Source organism: Anomalospiza imberbis, chromosome 15, assembly GCF_031753505.1.
Source record: "Anomalospiza imberbis isolate Cuckoo-Finch-1a 21T00152 chromosome 15, ASM3175350v1, whole genome shotgun sequence".
NCBI lineage: Eukaryota > Metazoa > Chordata > Aves > Passeriformes > Viduidae > Anomalospiza > Anomalospiza imberbis.
Genome location: NC_089695.1, coordinates 16,285,257 through 16,298,300, shown reverse-complemented (window position 1 = coordinate 16,298,300; position 13,044 = coordinate 16,285,257).

The window sequence follows — 13,044 nt, the reverse complement described above, 5'->3', positions numbered from 1 at the left end:
ATATGTAAATATATATATATATATATGTGAGTGTGTGCATGCATATGCATTATATTGAAGTGGCTGGTGTTATAACAGAGATGTAAGTCAACAGAATTTGTGTTCAACATGCCCACCTCCACAGGATGGTGTTTTATTCTCTATTTTTTTTTTTTTTTTTTTGTGCGTTCTGTCTTGTAGCTGAAACAATTTGGAGCTCAAAGTATCTGCAAATAACAAAGGAAAATGTATTTGTAAAGCTGCTGCAGAGCCTTTCAGAGGAGATGCATGCTGTGTCCTCAAACAGAAATGTCAGTTGTTCATTCTTATATCATTGTTTCCATTATTATGAAAGGCTGAAATCATGTGGCAAAAATAATATAAACATTCTTGCCATATATGCAGAAGGGGTAACTTTCCAAACCAGATCATCAAATGAATCCTTGGAGTGTATCTGTGTAATATAATCCCTTGGAAGAGTTGCCTGGCATTTGAAGTTTGCACATGTTTTATAAATGTTTATGAAAAATGCCAGTGGAGCTGATGAAGTCAATAACTGCCCCTCTAGGCAGGGAAATACAGGGAAATGAACAGCTTGTGATTGCTCTGGAATGCAGTGTCAGAGATGGGAGTGAACCCAAAAACCTGGGCTATCTGTGCAAACTGCTGGATGAAATCCTCTTTCTCCAAGCCCACTATTTACTTTTCTTGCCTGAGCCTGAGAAAATTTCCATAGCACAGATTTCACTATTGAGGGCAGCACTGCTGTAAAAACCACTGTGAGGAGCAGCGTGTGTGGGACAAAGTGCTGCTTATTCCTGCTCTTTCCACCTGAATATCCATGTCAGGGTCACACGCCGTGCTCCTTAGTGGCCCTTCGGTGGTTTGTACTGCTTGTGTCTCCAGCATTCCTTCCCTGGGATTTGATGCAGCTTTGAATCTGTGCAGATTTGACCTTTTCTGCCTCCAACTGGGGAGTGCAGCCCCACATTTGGGGTTTGTGAGCGTGAGGAAAGCGTGACACGCTGGAAGCATTCGGGGATCTAATGGTGCCTGACAGCTGATGGGAATCCACTGGTGGCAGGAAGGAAAGCAGCTGTTCCCTCACCTTCTGGAGAGAGGCAAGGACTGCACTGTCACATCCAGGAGCAATTACCCTGACATCAGAGGATGAAAAGATGAAAACAAGGAGGCTGGAAATTAATTTCTTTCGCCCCTCTGTTTCATGCATCCATCAGCAGCTCATCTGGGCGTCATGGAGCTAATTTAAAAGTGTAATTTCTGTCCCAAAAGACTGTATTCAGTGTGCTTCCTGCTCTCAAGTGAAGTTCAAGGGGATGCAGCGTGGGGTAGAGGTTATTTCTGCCTCTGTGTGGTGGTTGTGGAGCTGGGGTTTCCCTGTTTGTGCATTTGTGGAGCTATGTGGTGCCTACAACGTGTTTTATGCTCCACATAAGTTACTCGTCCCTTATTTACAGCTTGCACTTTTCTCCCCTTCTCTAAGGACCTGCAACTCTTGACCTTTTAGCCTGGTAAATTATTTACACGTGAAACAGTGAATCAAAATGATGGCTCTCAGGAAGATGCTGCTTATTCTCAGGGAAAAAAAGCACATTTCTTCCTGAAATCTCCTTCCTGAGGCTTGTTTGTCCTTCCCTCCTCATCCCTTCCCACCCTGAGAAGGAGACACTCTCCTTTTTCACACGGCTGCTCCATTTGCACAGGGAAATGTTTCTCTGCCTCTGATTTTAAAACATCCCCTTGATATTCTGGGGGAGGGGTGAGAGGACGTTAGTTTGATGTCTTTTTGGAAGTGGAAAACCATGAAAGAATGCGAAGGGAAGGTGTGCGAAACAGCCCAAGCTGCTGCAGAAATCCCAAACTGGGGCAGATACCAGCAGAGCTGGAAATATTTAAGGCTCTAAAGGCATAAAAGTTATTTCACATGGGATGGTTTGGATTGGAAGGGGCCTTAAACTCATCCAGTCCCACCCCATGCCATGGGCAGGGTCACCTCCCACTGTCCCAGGCTGCTCAGAGCTCCATCCAGCCACGCTTTGAACATCAAGGACTTCTCAAAAAAGTTATTTTTAATATGCTGTAAAGTGTATTTTTAACAGACTGTAAATCATAACACTTCTCCTTGGTAAAGCTCATGCAGCTCCTTTGCTGAGAGGTGCTGTTGTAAGTGAGACAATCGTGCACATGGGGGAATTTTAGTTTTTTCCTAGAGCTGTATTAAAATTAAATGGAGAAAATCTGTGTTATAGTTCCTGGAGCAAATACCTCGTTCCTACTCAGACGGTTTTATCTGCAGGACAGGGAAAACATCCACAGAGAAACGGGAAACCAAGAAACAAAGTGGATTGAAAACAAAGTTTTTTCAATACTATGATTTCTTACCAGGGATTTTTGCCCTTTAAAGGATTGTGGGAAAATAAACAAGAAGACAATGTTTGAAAAGCAAAGAATTGTTTTGAAATTATCTATATCAGCTCATGGGGTGTTTTTGTTTTTGATTTTTTTATCTGTGTGTGTGATTTTTTTTTTAATCTATTTTTATTTTTTAACAGTTTTCCCCTTCACATGAAAAGGCTGGTTCATGGCAAGCACCACCTTTTCTGAAACCACCCTGGGAATGAGTCAAAAAAGGAAAAGAAAGCATTATGATATTATAAAATGGAGAATTTTCTCAGATTAAAGTGGTTTATTTTCTCAGGAGCATAAGGAATTCTATAATTCATGCATATTTCACGAGGAAAGTACCCAGTTTGTGGATATTTCATGAGAAATAAAATTTCTACATCATTAATTGGCCAGAGAGTAAAGAGAAAAGGAACACATGTAATTCTTATGAGAGCTTTTAAATCGGTTTGTTGTAGTTTTAGAAATTATAATGTGATTTGATAATCCTGCTATTGTTGCCCCTCATAGAAAGGTGAGCTGCACCTGCCTGTAGTGACATACAGGCCCTCAAAATTTGCATAATGGGAAAAACATCCTTGTGCAAAGGGGTTTTTTCACAGTGTGGCTCTGGAAGGAATTTTAGGCTGGTAGTTATCTCCTATAAAGCTCACATTTGAGCGGAAAAAAAACCAAAGGAGCCCAAAAACTGGGCTTGATCATGAAATCTTTGGAGTGAAAAATGTCATATTTCTTCTTCCCTGTGTGTGAACGCATAAAACTGCCTTTGCCTGAGCTTTGTGGTGTGCTGAGTGCTCATCATTTGCCTAATGCAAAGTAGCCAAACACTGCAGCTGGTATTTGAGATCCTTTTATCCATCTTTCCTCACGCACACACATCCCCACACCCAGACAAAAGTTGGTTTCCTTTAGGCAATCGGCAGCCCTGGGAGAGTGGCAATTTCTTTGATTGCTTATTGTAGCTGGAGCACTGGAGATAAAAGTTTAATGCATTCTTATTGTCTGGGTGCTTTTAAGTATTCAGCTGCAGCGAGCAGTGCAGCCTCATCCCCATAGCCAGCTGAACGTGGGGCTTTGGGGTGAGCAGATTGGGTGTCACTGCTGCTCCTGGGTTTGCTGGTGCCCATGGAGCTGTTGGCATCTGGGGGCTGTGACAGTTTAGGGTGAGCAGATTGGGTGTCACTGCTGCTCCTGGGCTTGTTGGTGCCCATAGAACCATTTGCATTTGGGGGCTGTGACAGTTTGGGGTGAGCAGATTGGGTGTCACTGCTGCTCCTGGTTTGTTGGTGCCCGTGGAGCTGTTGGCATTTGGGGGCTGTGACAGTTTGGGGTGAGCAGATTGGGTGTCACTGCTGCTCCTGGTTTGTTGGTGCCCGTGGAACCGCTGGCATTTGGGGGCTGTGACAGTTTGGGGTGAGCAGATTGGGTGTCACTGCTGCTCCTGGTTTGTTGGTGCCCATGGAGCTGCTGGCATTTGGGGGCTGTGACAGTTTGGGGTGAGCAGATTCAGTGTCACTGCTGCTCCTGGTTTGTTGGTGCCCATGGAGCTGTTGGCATTTGGGGACTGTGACAGTTTGGGGTGAGCAGATTGGGTGTCACTGCTGCTCCTGGTTTGTTGGTGCCCGTGGAACCGCTGGCATCTGGGGGCTGTGACAGTTTGGGGTGAGCAGATTGGGTGTCACTGCTGCTCCTGGTTTGTTGGTGCCCATGGAGCTGTTGGCATTTGGGGGCTGTGACAGTTTGGGGTGAGCAGATTGGGTGTCACTGCTGCTCCTGGTTTGCTGGTGCCCGTGGAGCCGCTGGCATCTGGGGGCTGTGACAGTTTGGGGTGAGCAGATTGGGTGTCACTGCTGCTCCTGGTTTGTTGGTGCCCATGGAGCTGTTGGCATTTGGGGGCTGTGACAGTTTGGGGTGAGAGGATTCAGTGTCACTGCTGCTCCTGGTTTGTTGGTGCCCATGGAGCTGTTGGCATGTGGGGGCTGTGACAGTTTGGGGTGAGCAGATTGGGTGTCACTGCTGCTCCTGGGCTTGTTGGTGCCCATAGAACCATTTGCATTTGGGGGCTGTGACAGTTTGGGGTGAGCAGATTGGGTGTCACTGCTGCTCCTGGGCTTGTTGGTGCCCGTGGAACCGCTGGCATCTGGGGGCTGTGACAGTTTGGGGTGAGCAGATTGGGTGTCACTGCTGCTCCTGGGTTTGCTGGTGTCCGTGGAGCCGCTGGCATCTGGGGGCTGTGGCAGCCTCTGGCAGATGGGGAAGGGCCAGCTCAGGCACAGGGCAATGCCAAGGAGCAAGTAAAGCAGCAGGGCATAAATGAGGTGTTGCTGTGACAAAGGAGTTTGGAAAAACAAACGGACCTGAAATTTTCCTAGGGAAACCTGCTGTGCTGAGCTGCTGGGATGAACATGTCTGGTGTGGGTGAGTGCTGGGCCACGAGCTGCTGAGAGCAGGGCACATCCCTTTTCTTCACCATTTTCCTGCAGGGGAGAGGTGGAATTCTTCCAACCAAGACACGAATTGCAAAGCCACTCCCATCAGATAGAAACAAAACAGATTTTATATATAGATATAGATATATAAAAATTAAAAAATATATTATATATATATATAATATATATGTATTATATATAATAAAATATTTGTATAAATATATAAATAAAATAGATGTATTATTGTATTATGTATATAAAATACACATTTATATGATATGATATGATATGATATTATATTATATTATATTTATTATATTACATTATATATATTTTATACGCACACACACACACACACATGCATTAGATAGATGTATACAGATAGAAAAGTCCGAGGCCAAGTTTTAGGCTGTCCTAATTTTAGACCAACACTTGGATATTTCTCTGGCCTTTTGTCCCAGCCCTGTTTCCCCTTGCAGCTCCTTGGGAGATGCTTATTGTGCTGTTTTGCTGGCATTTCCTCTGCCCTCTCCCAGCCACCACCCAGCTCCTGTTGCAAGAGGGAGGTCAGGAGAATAATGCCCTTTTGCTGACACACGGGTAACCCAACCCTGCACCCTGTTGGTCTGCTCTGCTGAATTCCAACTCCTCTGATTGCACTCAGGGCTATTGCAGCGTCCCTGCCATCAGAGCTGGGTAATTGATATGCTTGAAGGGACTTTAATGAGGAAGAAAGCTAATTAGTTAATGTAAGGAGTGAAAAATAAGTCCGACAGCCTTGTAGTCCATTTTGTTCCATTGCAGCTTCCCACAGTGCTTAGCACAGAGCCCAGCTTCAAGCTGGACATGGCTGCATGGAAAGCCTGGCAGATCCTGGCAGCAACTGGGAAGCAGGACTGGGTTTGAGTTCAGGGTTTGGGTCTGGATGGGGTGTGGTGGGACCTCTGCTGCATCATTGCTAAAACCCTTTCATTTCAAACATACGTTGTGTGGCTGTGAATTTGTTGGCCTTCTACAATTAAAGAATTTTTTTCTCAAGGTTAGGCACCTGAAACACTGCAGAAATAGTCCCTTCCCTCTTGGCATTTCTGAGTTCTGCCACAGCTGGAGCCTTGACAGGAGGGATTCACAAACTATGAGTGTCTGTGAAAGGGGGAGCTTCGACCACTGAAGCTCTGTGCCAGGGAAATTAGGAATGAACTCTGAATTAGGAATGAAATGAAATTAGGAATGAACTCTGAATTAGGAGTCAGGGCTATGAGGAGCAGCTGAGGGAGCTGGGAAAGGGGCTCAGCCTGGAGAAAAGAGGGATCAGCGTTGATCTTCTGACTCCCCACAACTCCCTGAATCCGTCCTGGCATAACATAATCCTCACTTTTTTAGCCTTGGGGAAAAAAAGTCTGAACTTGATCAGGGGGATGGGCCTAGAATCTCTCATGGTCTTTATTTTGTTCTCTGGTTTAATGATCTCCCCATACTTGGACACTCACTGAGGTGATTTTTCTGCCCAGGCAGAAGAGGTCAGAAGGCTTGAAAGGTTCCAAAATTGTGGAAGTTTCCTCCCAGATTTCAATGGATGCTGACCCCATCCTTCAGAGGGGAAAAGACAAAAAGAAAGGAGAGAAAGAAAGGGAAAGCAGAATGAAAAATAAATGGGATAGGAATACAGCTAAGGGATGTATAAAGAAATCCAGCTGTGTTTGTCCTGAATGAGTTTTGTTTTCCAGTGTGGCCTCCAGATTTGTGTTCTTTGTGCAGAAATCCAAGTCCTGTAAACACCACCTGCTCCTGGTGCTCGAGATAACGAGATGGGCTGGAACTAGACCAGACCTTGGGCACAACTGGGGTAGAGGCTGATCAAAGTGGGGCGGCAGGAGGAGCTTATCAATTATTTGAGAGAAAAGAGTCAATAAAACCCTTCTTCAGTATAAACAGAGTCCTGCTGAATGTGGTGGGACTCTGGGGAGTGAGCTGTTCACACGAGATGAAACTCTTCTCATTGTTGATGAGTAGTAATGTTTGAGGACCTCTTTGAGATTCTGATCTAGGAGCTGTTGCTTTGTCCTTGCTTGCCTCAGCCCTGCCTGGAGAGCCTGGGAATGATGCACGGCTCTGCTCTGTAGGGTCAGGGCATTTCCAGGTCCTGGTTCCTTTTCCTTGTCACCAGTTTCCTGCTCACCTGAGGCTGTTCATCCCAGAGTCACATCAGAGCAGGAAGGCAAGGAGAAGGGAGTCTCCAGATTTAGGAAAAATGTATTCACAAAACCTAATTCCTGTCACTCTGCTGGTGGTGCTGTCCCCCTTGACAGTTCTTAGGAACTCTGGATTGTGCTCCTAAGCATGTCTGGAGTATTGTGTTCAGTCCTGGGCTCCCCAGGACCAGGGAGATGTGGAGCTAGTGGAGGGAGTGCAGTGAGGGGTCACCAAGATGATTGAAGGACTGGAGCATCTCTCCTGCAAGGAGAAGCTGAGAGCTCAGATTGTTCAGTGTGGAAAAAGGAGGCTCAGAGGGGATCTCATCACTGAGAGAGCTGGGAAAGGGGCTCAGCCTGGAGAAAAGGAGGCTCAGGGGGCCCTTCTGGCTCTGCACAGCTCCTGACAGGAGGGGACAGCCGGGGTCGGGCTCTGCTCCCAGGGAACAGGGACAGGAGGAGAGGGAACGGCCTCAGGCTGGGCCAGGGCAGGCTCAGGATGGACATCAGCAGGAATTTCCCCATGGAAAGGGTGCTCAGGCACTGGAACTGCCCGGGGAGGTTTGGATCCCCATCCCTGGAGTGTCCCAGGAAGGGTTGGAGGTGGCACTCGGTGCTCTGGGCTGGGGACAAGGTGGGCATCAGGCACAGGTGGGACTCCATGGCCTGGCAGGGCTTTTCCAGTCAGAATGATTCTATTCCATTCTGCTTTGTGCCAATCACTGAAGGGAGGCTGAGAAGAAGACAGAGCCAGGCTCTTTGCTGTGGTGCCCAGTGGCAGGAAAAGTAGGAATGGACTCCCAATAAACCTCAAAAAAGATCTGTCAGAGCATTGTAAAGCACTGGAAGAAGTTACCCAAAGAGTTTGAAGACTCTGCATCCTTGGAGACACTGAGCAGCTGCCTGGACATGGTTTTGGACACCTGGTTCTGGGTGGCCTTGCTAGAACAAATGATGTCCAGAGGTCCCTGCCCACCTCTGCAGCGTGTGAGATGTGATGTGTGTTTACACAGCCCTGCTTCCTCCTGGGAGTGCTGCCTTCCACATTTACTCTCAGTAAATGTGAGGAGGAGGAGCAGATCCTGAGCAGCCCCGTGCACCATCCCTGTGCAGAAATCCTTGTCAGGACACACAGACACACACACACCAAGACACAGTTGCCATGTGCTCACAGGTGCCTCACACCTACGCTCTCCCCGTGTTGCTAAGGCTGGTGCAGCTCAATGTTTGTTAGCAACCATGAGAAATTTTCCCAAAAAAGGTCCTTTGACAGAAGAACTCTGAAAGTGAAGGCTACTTATCTCTGCTGTCTGGTAGAAAAGGTGCAAAGCTGCCATTAGCAAGTGGCCAGCTCCAAGGCTTGGGTTCCTCAGACCTTTCCCATTTGCTTTTGCACTCTGGACCATGGTATTTTAGAGGTATCTATGTCATGAAAATTGCACCATCCTGCTGTGTGAATATCCATCACATCAGTGTTCTGATAGCCACGCTTGCCAGACCCAAGGTGTGCTCAGTACATAGTCTGTGTCAGAAGAACCATTATCAGAGGCAGTACAAATGTGATACTGAGTATCTGGGACTTAATGAGGAGTTTTGGGTTTTTCCTTGTGTATTTCGTTGCAAAATTGAGGCAGCTCCTTCGTGTCTGTGCTTCCAGCCCGATTTCACCACTGCACAGCTTGACCTCCTGCCCATCCACTGCCTCCTTTTCCTCCCAGAAAAAGCCTCTGGCCAATTTCCAGCTAAATGCATCAAATCACAGAGAGAACGAGTTCTTACAAATTTTATGCAATCTGGTGACTGGACAGCAGAGCAAATCCAGTATTAATCCCCCAGTGAGAGTGAAATAGGCCAAATTTAGAAATCAGCCACTGTTTGTAGCTCCAGCCAGCCAGCCAATAAACAAGTCTGGAGTGGTGACCCAGCCCTTGCTTCTGCTCCCTCTTGCTGTGCCAAACACAAGAGAGATGTGGGAGGGAGATCCTGGCTTTTGGGACAGGGAGAGGCCATTGCACTGGGAATTAAAGTTCAGGGATGGAGGGCACAGAGCTGTAGAGAACCAGGCTTCGTTCCTTGTGGTGCGTGTGGAATAACTTGTTTTGATAAGTGGTTCAGAGGCCTTACAGAAATCAATAATAGTAACAGTGCTCCCTAGCAACCCTACAAAAACAAAGCCGTGTGTGCAGCCTGTTTTCATGAGCAACAGGATCTGCTTCAGTACAGCCCCAGGTTTCAGTCTGAGCCTTTCCAGGGGTCCCCAGTGAGCAGAGAGCAGGGGAAGGACACTGGCCTGGTGATGGTGCCCAATCCTGCATTCCTTGCATGGAGAAGTTCATGGAAGAACTGGGTGTGTGGGGAATTCTGACTTCAGGTTTTGTGCAAGTTAAGAGCAGAGCAGCAATAGCAGTCGTGTGTGTGAACATGAGACAATTCTAAAGCTCCTCTGTTTCCTTGCCTGCCTTGTACTTTGTCTGTGGAGTACAAAGGATGCAGGAACTTAATCTCACATGAAAGTGTTGCTTACATAATAATTACTGTGAGGGTGCCCAGGAAATGTTCTCGTTAGGATCCAGCACAGGTTGCTTCTCTGAGCACAGGGCTCTCAAAATCCTTCTCCCTCAGCCTGAAACCTTCTCAGTGGCCTTTACTTAGAGACAGATTTATTAATTTAGGAAAGTTTAATGAGTCTGAGGAGCAGGGTTTGCTGATGGACCACACGTGGTGCAGGGGGAGAAGGGTCAGAACCCCCTCTGCAGGGTTGGGTTTGTGCTGGGGTGGGAGCAGCAGCCCTTTGTGTATCCAGCAGGGCTGAGATGCTCTGACATTTCCACTGTGAACAGCCCTCACCATTTCTGTGTCCTGGCATTTGTGTCTGTCCCACGTAGGGGTGAGGTTAATGCCAGTTTGTTTCTGGTCAGGTGACAAGCAGCACAGAAGTGTCATTGTCCTCCTTTCCATCCTCCCCAGCTCGGGTCACTGCTGGCTGACTGCAGAGACACCCCTTGCCCTTTTCCAGGGAACAGGCTGATTGCTCTTAGCTCCTTTCTGGAAAATGAACAGAGCAAAAAACCCCTCCTGCACAGAGGAGTGGCCCCAGCACACAGAAAAGAGCTGCAGGAGGTGCTGAGCTGGCTCCATCCCTCAGAGGTTCACATGGAACTTGGAGCATGAGGAAGAAGGCAGAGCTCTTGGAGGGGAGCACTGAGGCTGCAAAACAGAAACTTTCCCTGTGCTGCCATGGCAGAGGTGACAAACACATGTGGGTGCTGACTCCCCTGCCAGAGGCGTGGTGTTAGGGACTGTCAGGGTTAAAGTGTTATAAATCTGATTTACTGGGTTTGATGGGAGGCAAACCGTTTGTATTTCTATTACTCACCTGTGGCTGGGCCTCGTGGACCCTCAGTGCACATTTCTGAGTCTGTCCCAGACGGCAGCCCTGGTTCAGTGCCTGGGGAAGTCTGCAGGACCACAGGGTCACCCAAACTTGTGCTTCCACCTCCTCCCTGCTCCAGCCTGTCCACGCCACGTCGAGTGCTGGAGGAGGGGAAGTTTCCCAGGGCTGACACACTGACTGTACGTGCTGCCTCGAAAGGGAGCATGTTCACATTTGCTCACTTTTGCAATGACCTCTGGGACCCCTGAACAGATTTGGATGAAGCACATGAGGCTTCTTTTTTGGCTGAGCTTTACCCAGATTCAAAAGGGAGTTAGTGGAGTGGAGCAGAATTGAGCAACACACAGAACAGACCTGGAGACATCCCAGATGTGCTGAGTGGGTTCTCCAGTGGGCCACCGAGGGTCCCTGGAGCTGTAAACCCTGCAAATCCCCGCGCTTTGCCCCAGCAGGACCTGGCAGTGCCATATAAAGCTGTGGTGTCACAGCATGCCTTTGTGCCACTGTCACCCTGCAGTGGGCAGCTCCGGAACCTCCTCCAGCAGGCAAATTCCCAAGGGGAGGCATCCCCAGGACACTCTCCAAAACAGGCAGCGGGAACAGAAAGTTCAGCGCCAGCCTCGAGCGAGCTCTGCAGTGTCCTTGAGTGCCCTCCCTCTGCCCCAGCCTGAGCTCCTGCAGCTTAACCCATCCCAGCAAACATTCCCTTCTTCCTCTGCACCTTGTCCAGCTCTGCTCCAGCCCCATTTCCTCCCTGCCTTTGGAGATCCCTCTTTCCTGAGAGGGCTTTGGATCCGAGGCACGGATTTCTCTGCACGTCGCCCTTCTCTCTCATTTCACTCCCCGGTTGCTTTGTCATGCAAAGCATTTGGGACAGTGTGGTTGTAAGATGTGATTAAAAATAGTGTTTGAACTCTCTTGGCATACAGGACTATTAATCCCCGCTGAAGCCTGGGGAGGAGGAAGGGAAGGGTGGATTTGAAGGTGAGGATATATTCCAGTTCAAAAGTGCATAAAGCTAATTTGCATTTTAAAGTATTTTTGCCTTTCTGGAGTAACAAGGTGCTGTTTTTTCCAGTACTTCCTGCAGTATTTATACTTCCCATTGTTAAAATGCAGAGAATTTGGCTCTCGGGGTGGAGATTTGTAGGTCTGTCTCCTCAGTGATCCCTGCAGCAGGTCATCACAAGCTGAGACAGAAACTTGAAGTCTGAGAGCTGATTTTATCAATAATTGGTGCAGTTGCAGATATTGGGGAATGCTGCTTAATGCAGCGTTTAAAATCAGCAAACAGGAACCTCTGCATTCATCCAGGAGCTCCACGTGCTCTGGTTTGGGAATACTGAGTGTGTGTAAAAGTGCAGTACAAATGGAAAGCTGTCACTTGAAGCAATATCCCTCTAAAAAAAATGTCCCCAAACCTAGGAACAACAGAGCTCTTCCATGAAGGCAGAGAAGTGCCAAGCATTTTTTGATCCTCCTTTGGTCTCTGCATAAAATTAAGCCAGGTTCTGATTTCATCCATGGCACTGGAAATCACCAGAGCTCTTAATTCTGGATACTTAGAAAGTTTTCAAATAGTGAGTTGACAGTTCGAGAAATTACCATGATTAACTTCAGCACAGTTACTCTACACTCACACAGAGACAAGTGACACATGTTTGGCCCTTACCAAGGAAATATTTTTCTGGTTTAGTAGCACACATGGAGAGGAGAATATCTCAGAGATTCTTTCCCCAGGCTTTGCTCAGTGCACGTCAGTGCACCCACCCCAGTCGAGTTGCACCTGAAGTGGGATCAGTGGAGATAAATGGTGTTATGGCAAGAGGATGAGTGAGAACAATAAGATGATATTTTCTCTTTAATTGCACTCAAAGTGTCTGATCCACAGCTGCCATCTGGGCACGTGAGCTCTGAGGAGCTCCAGTGTCACTGCCTTGGGCTGTGCAGAGCCTGGCCACTGCAGACTTGGAGGATTCCCCTCCTTTCCCACCTCCCTCCTTCCCCACCAGGGCTGCAACCAAGAGAGCTGCTCAGGACAGATGCCAAAGAAGCCCTACAGTGTGTGGAGAGCTGATCTTGGGCTGCTTGGCTGAGTGCCACAGGCCAAGACACCATCATCCTGCAAAATAAACACCTCCTCATCCTCAGCACAGCAGCATCTGTGAGGGATAAAGGCCAGCCCGAGTGCTGATGCTGCCAAACTGTCCCCCCATTAGGAATCCCAGCCCTCACCCAGCCCTGGCTGGTGATTCCCAGCTGGATAATGAGATGCAAACTCTTGGATTTGCCCTCCCTGGAGCAGCCACATGTGCAGACTTCAGGGGTCCCCACTGGGGCTGCAGGTGCTAGGATGTGACTTTTAAACATTTTTTTTTGCCCCCAGGCTCTGTTGCTTTTGCTGGCAGGATGAATACTGTCTTTTCAGCGTGTCCTCTGGCATCCTAGATTCCAATTTAATGTAGTTTACTGTGCTGTCCTCTAAAATAGGACGTCAGTGGGTGGCTCCTCACTTGGGTTAGTGGAGCAGGTAATGATCTCCCTGAGCAGCCTGGGAAACAGCCTGGCACTGCTGGCCTGGGCTCCCAGGGCTGGTGGGACTGAGCCTCTGGGACCAGGTCCTGTG